Below are 6,111 nucleotides of genomic sequence, written 5' to 3'. Positions count from 1 at the left end.
GCTGGGAGACGGCCGCGTTTTTACACCCACCTACCCGGCGTTAGCCCGGGTTTGGACACCGAGCTTGAAGACGGGCGCCGGCCTGGCTGCTTAGCAGCGGTGGCAGTTCCTTTCTGCGCCGCCGCCGGTGCGGAGGGCGGCAGAACCAGCGAGTCTGGAACGACACTGCGGGAAGCTGAGCGCCCCGGTGTTGCCAGGTGGCACGACCATCGCCGCGGGACTTGTCCCTTGTGGCGCCAGCGTGCGGAGTTGTGGGCATCACGCGTGTGAATTAAGAAATCACGCAGTTGTGAGGAGGTGGCTCGCTTGGCTGCGTTACCACAACCGCGGCGCGCCGGGCGGTGTGCGGGGCCGCCTGCCTGCAAGGTCGGCAGCTGAGCTCCCTGGGGCGGCAGGTGACCACCGGCAGGCTGCTGCTGAGCACTTCCGCCGGTTGTTTCGCTACCGGTGGATGCCATCCGTCCCTGTAGGTTCTTGTATGCCTTCAGAGGTGCAGTTGGTCACTAACCATCTCCTCTGGGAGTGTGGGGGCATCATTCTGATAGGATTAAGGTGGGTGGTGCCTTTATGAATGAAGAATTGTGGAGAGAGAGTTGAAATAACAGTAAAACATGGTTCACCTTACCTATGTGTATGTAAATCACAATGGACCTCTGCTAAGGGCCTTGTGTGGGTCTTCACAGGATGTCGGGGGTTGGGACCTAAAGAGATAACCAACCACCCTGCCAGAGAAAGACTGTACAATCTAGGTCAGGTCACACAGGAATGCTTCCAGACAGGCCTTGAAAGTCTTCAGAGAAGGAATCACAGAATCAGCCAGGTTGGAAGAGACCTCCAACATCATCCAGTCCAACCTAGCACCCAGCTCTATCCAGTCATCTACACCATGGCACTAGTTGAGTCATCCAGCCTTTTTTTGAACACCTCCAGGGACAGTGACTCCACCACCTCCCTGGGCAGCCCATTCCAATGCCAACCACTCTCTCTGCCAACAATTTCCTCCTAACATCCAGCCTAAACCTCCCCTGGCACAACTTGAGACTGTGTCCCCTTTTTCTGTTGCTGGTTGCCTGAGAGAAGAGACCAGCCCCTACCTGGCTACAACCTCCTTTCAGGGAGGTTGATCCACAGCCTCTCTGGGGAGCCTGTTCCAGTGCTCTGGGACACTCCCCCTTGTGTTGAGGTGGAACCTCCTGTGCTGCAGATGCATCCACTGGTCCTTGTCCTATACCACGGAGCAAGTGAGCAGAGCCTGTCCCTCCATCTCCTAACTCCCATCCCTCAGAGATTTATAAACATCGATTAAATCCCCTCTCAGTCTTCTCTTCTGCAGACTAAACAGTCCCAGGTCCCTCAGCCTCTCCTCATCAGGCAATGTTCCAGTCTCCTAATCATCCCTGTAGCGCTCCACTGGACCTTCTTCTACTTGTAGAAGAATTTCCTCTTCTTTTTAAGCAGTTGAAGCCAAATTAACTTCCAGCTGGGCTTTGGCCCTTTTAATTTTCCTGCTCTGTAGCCTTGTGACAATGTTAATAGTCCCTTTTTTTCCAACAACAGTAAGCTCTGCTGCCTGAACTGCAACCAGCTCTCTCATTCAGCTAGGCTAGCCTTCTTGACCACTGGCTCATCTTTTGGCCTGTGCCTGCACCTCTTAAGACATCCTTCTGTCCAGACTTGCTGGACTCCTTGGCCATCCAAGACTGCCTTCCAAGGGAATCTACTGACAAGACTCTGAAACATGCCCAAATCTGCCCACTGGAAGTCCAAGGTGGTTGTTCTACTAGCATAAGCAAAGACCAGTCTTTCTTTAGAGTAATTCAGGAGTGTAAACTGCCAGAAAATCAATTCTACTAAAAATAATAATAGGAGATATGATAAGTGTGAGAAATATATATTTGATCTGATCAGTTCTTGGCAAGAGGCCACAGACAGGGAGGAAGGGGGTTTTGAGTGGAGCTGCACTCCTCCTTGCGCAGCCATCGCAAGAGTATACACTTGGCTTAAGATAACAGCAATAAATAATAGGAACTAGAAAGGTTGGTGGAGGAGGTAGGCAGGTGGAAGAGACAGCCTTTGCGCATGGGCAAACCAAGGAAGAGTCATACAAAGGACACTACTAGTTTGGAATCCTTATTTCATCACTGCAAGACCACCAGATGGACCACCGGATAAAAAGAGACATGCGTGGAAGAGACACCTCCCATTCTTAGAACTGATAAGGAAAACCCAACCTTTTCTTAGAATTAGTAATGAATATGTAATAGAATGGGATATAAAAAGAGACAACTGAAAACAAAAGGTGTGTGTTAGGGTAGAGCTCAGCCTCACCGTGCACCCAGGCCTGTACATTGCTTGATTCCTGCAACTCTATTAAAGCCTTATTTTGCATGAACACAAGTTTATGCCTGTTATTTATGACACAAGGAAACATAACCACCCTCAAAAACTAGAATTCCCAAGTCTCTAATCGATTTTATAAATTGAAGTTAGGTTATTTGTTAGTTCTTCTCCTCCCTTCCTATCCTCTGGTCAAAATCCAGACTCTTAGGGCCACAAAGATGCTCAGAGGTCTGGAGCACCTCTGCTATGAGGACAGGCAACAAGAGATGGGGCTCTTCAGCCTAGAGAAGAGAAGGCTTCAAGATCTTGGAGTAGCCTTCCAGTATCTGAAGGAGGCCTACAGGAAGGCTGGGGAGGAACTATTTACAAAGTCTTATAATGACAGGACAAAGAGCAATGTGTTTAAATTGGCAGAGGAGAGATTTAAACTGGATGTTAGGAAGAAGTTCTTTGGAGTGAGGGTGGTGAGACACTGGCACAGGTTGCTCAGGAAGGTTGTGGCTGCTCCCTCCCTGGAGGTGTTCAAGGCCAGGCTGGTTGAGGTCTTGAGTGACCTGTTCTGGGACATGTCCTGCCTATAGCAGAGGACTGGAACTGGATGATCTTTGAGGTCCCTTCCGTCTAAACCATTCTATGATTCTATGATTATGGGAATGCAAAGAGAAGCAGGACCTTCTCAGCTTCCACCGCTTTGACCAGATAACCTATTGTAGCATCTATCTTGCCAACTTACTCACTCACATTGTATCAGGCCAGTATCCTTCCTTCTATTAGTGGATTGAGTGTTTTCTGTTTAACACACATTATGTTCTTTTATGGTTGGGGTTTTTTTTTCAATCTCTTTCCAATTCTGCCTTCAAATAAACAGATGAACCTGGAGAAGGAGTGAGAATTGGATTAATGTTTTAACATGGAAAGATCAACTAAAGAAGAATGTTACAGCAACTCCCATCTATTCACCTCCTTTTCCTAGTTCTCCAGGCTAAGTGAATAATACCAACTAAAGTGGTTTCTCTTGCCTATGCTAAGAGTAGCTCCTGAATGTGTTTCCAAATAGATATTACAGAAACAATATAAAGATTTTTAACTGTGCAGACATCAGGAAGTTAAATAAAAATGTTTTGCAGTAACAGTCCTAAATCTAATTCGGAGAATCACAGAATCACAGAATCAACCAGGTTGGAAGAGACCTCCAACATCCAGTCCAACCTAGTACCCAGCCCTAGCCAGTCAACCAGACCATGGCACTAAGTGCCTCAGCCAGCCTTTTCTTGAACACCACCAGGGACGGTGCCTCCACCACCTCCCTGGGCAGCCCATTCCAATGGCAATTACTCTCTCTGTGAAGAACTTTCTCGTAACATCCAGCCTATGCCTCCCCCTGGCACAACTTGAGACTGTGTCCCCTTGTTCTGTTGCTGGTTGTCTGGGAGAAGAGGCCAACCCCCACCTGGCTACAATGTCCCTTCAGGTAGTTGTAGACAGCAATGAGGTCACCTCTGAGCCTCCTCCAGGCTGCACACCCCCAGCTCCCTCAGCCTCTCCTCACAGGGTTTGTGTTCCAGGCCCTTCACCAGCCTTGTTGCCCTTCTCTGGACACATTCCAGCACCTCAAATCTCTCTTGAATTGAGGAGCCCAGAAAGCATTCAGTATTAGTTATGTTACAGATATTTAACAGAAAATTGGAAAATAGGAATTCTGATCCACGGAAAATCATTATATTTTAAAGCATCCCTCTATCCTAATGGTGAAAATTGAAACCCATCTGTTTATTAGTATGTGTTGTGGGTTAGGACTGGGCCAGCTGCTAAATGTGTTAACAGAGGCTCTGTATTAACCTCACTCCCTTCCTAAAGGGCAAGAGAAAGGAAATAACAGAGAGGGTCCTAAGAACTGGAAAATTAAAACTAATGAAAATAATAAAACTAATTAAAAATAATGGGAAAAAAAGAAAATAAATAATACACAAATGTATACAAAACAAATATCCAACCCAATCCTTTTGATGGCAATTAAGTCACTCTCAGCATGGATGCGGTGGCAGAAGTCCCAGGCTGGACTCAGTGGTGGATAGGAACCAGATTCAGGAGCTGGATTCTGGAACTGACTGAGCTGGATTCAAAGGCAGAACTCATGAGGATCATTGATCAGAGAAAGTGACAAGTGTTCAGCCTGTACTAACGACCAGTATCATAATATGAACATAATAAATCAGTGAAAAAAAAAATCATGTATTCATAGAATGGTTTGGGTTCAAAGAGACCTTAAAGAGACCTTAAAGATCATCTAGTTCCAACTCTGCTTGCATTGGCAGGGACACTTCCCACTAGAACAGGTGACTCAAGGCCTCATCCAGCCTGCCCTTGAACACCTTCAGGGAAGGATCACTCACTACCTCCTTGGGCAGCTTGTTTTAGTGTCTCACCACCCTCACTGTGAAGAACTTCTTTCTAAAAGCTGGTCTAAATCTGCCCTCCTCATGCTTCAATCCATTCTCTTTCATCCTATCGCTGTAAGTCCTTGTACAAAGTCCCTTCTCAGCTTTTTCTCATAAGCCCTCTTCAAGTACCGAAGGCCACTCTAAGATCTCCACAGAGGCTGTCTTCTCCAGGCTGAAAGCCCCAATTTTCTCAGCCTGTCCCCATAGGGCAGGTGCTGCAGTCCTCTGATTGTCTTTGTGGCCCTCCTCTGGACCTCCGCCAGCAGTTCCATGTCCCTATGGTGGGGGCACCAGAACTGGATGCAGTACTCCACGTGGTGTCTTGTGAGGGCAGAGGGCCAGAATCACTTCCCTTGTCCTACTGGTGCAGGACAGAGTTTGGTGCAGCCCAGGACACATCTGGCCTTCTGGGTTACAAATGTGCATTGCCAGCTCATGTTGGGTTTTTCATCATCTGATGCCCCAAGTCTTTCTCCTCAAGATGACTCTGGAGCCATTCTTTGCCCAGTCAGTGCCTGTGTTTAAATTGCCCCAACATGTGGGACCTTGCACTTGGCCTTGTTTACCTTCTTGAGGCTTGTGCTAGTTTGAAGCAAGCTGGAATGTTTTGGTAAAAGAACTTGATAACAGGCAGTGAAATGAAAACAATTGATGTCAACTTCTCTCACAGTCTCGCTGAGAGCTTTGGGAAGAAGAAGTAAACTTTCTCCATTTTGTCTTCTTCTTCTGCCTTTGCCTTCAGACCTGGTCACATCTTATTAACCTTGCTCCTACTAACCTTGCTCCCTAACCTCTTGGCTGCACCTCTCTTCTTCCTGAGAACTGGGGTAAGGTTGAGAGGGCAAGGGGAGGTGTTGGGGTGGTTTGAGAGCCCCTCCTGGGGACTCAGGTTTCTGGGAGGGGAGTTGTGCTTTTGTATTGTTTATCCTTTGTATATCTCTGTATATAATTGTATATAACTGTATATATTGTAAATAGCTGCTTGTAAATTCTGCTAGCTGTAAATAAATTGCTTCATCTATATTCCCAGGGTCTGTCTGAGTTAGCTGGGGCAAATACAAAGTGTGGGGGGTGGGCAAGAGCCCAAACCATCACAGGCTGGCTCAAGCCTGTCCAAGTCCCCCTGGATGGCATCCCTTCCTTCCAGTGTGTCAGTCAGACCACACAGCCTGGTGTCATCTGCAAACCTGCTTAGAGTGCACTCAATTCCACTGCCCCTATAACTGACAAAGGTGTTACATAACACTGGTCCCAGTATCGACTCCTGAGGGATGCCACTTGTCACTGGTCACAGTATCACAGTATCACAGTATCATCAGGGTTGGAAGAG

The sequence above is a fragment of the Pogoniulus pusillus genome, chromosome Z, assembly GCF_015220805.1.
Source record: "Pogoniulus pusillus isolate bPogPus1 chromosome Z, bPogPus1.pri, whole genome shotgun sequence".
Classification (NCBI taxonomy): Eukaryota; Metazoa; Chordata; class Aves; order Piciformes; family Lybiidae; genus Pogoniulus; species Pogoniulus pusillus.
The sequence above is the reverse complement of the archived record's forward strand: the minus strand, read 5'-3'. Positions refer to the sequence as shown.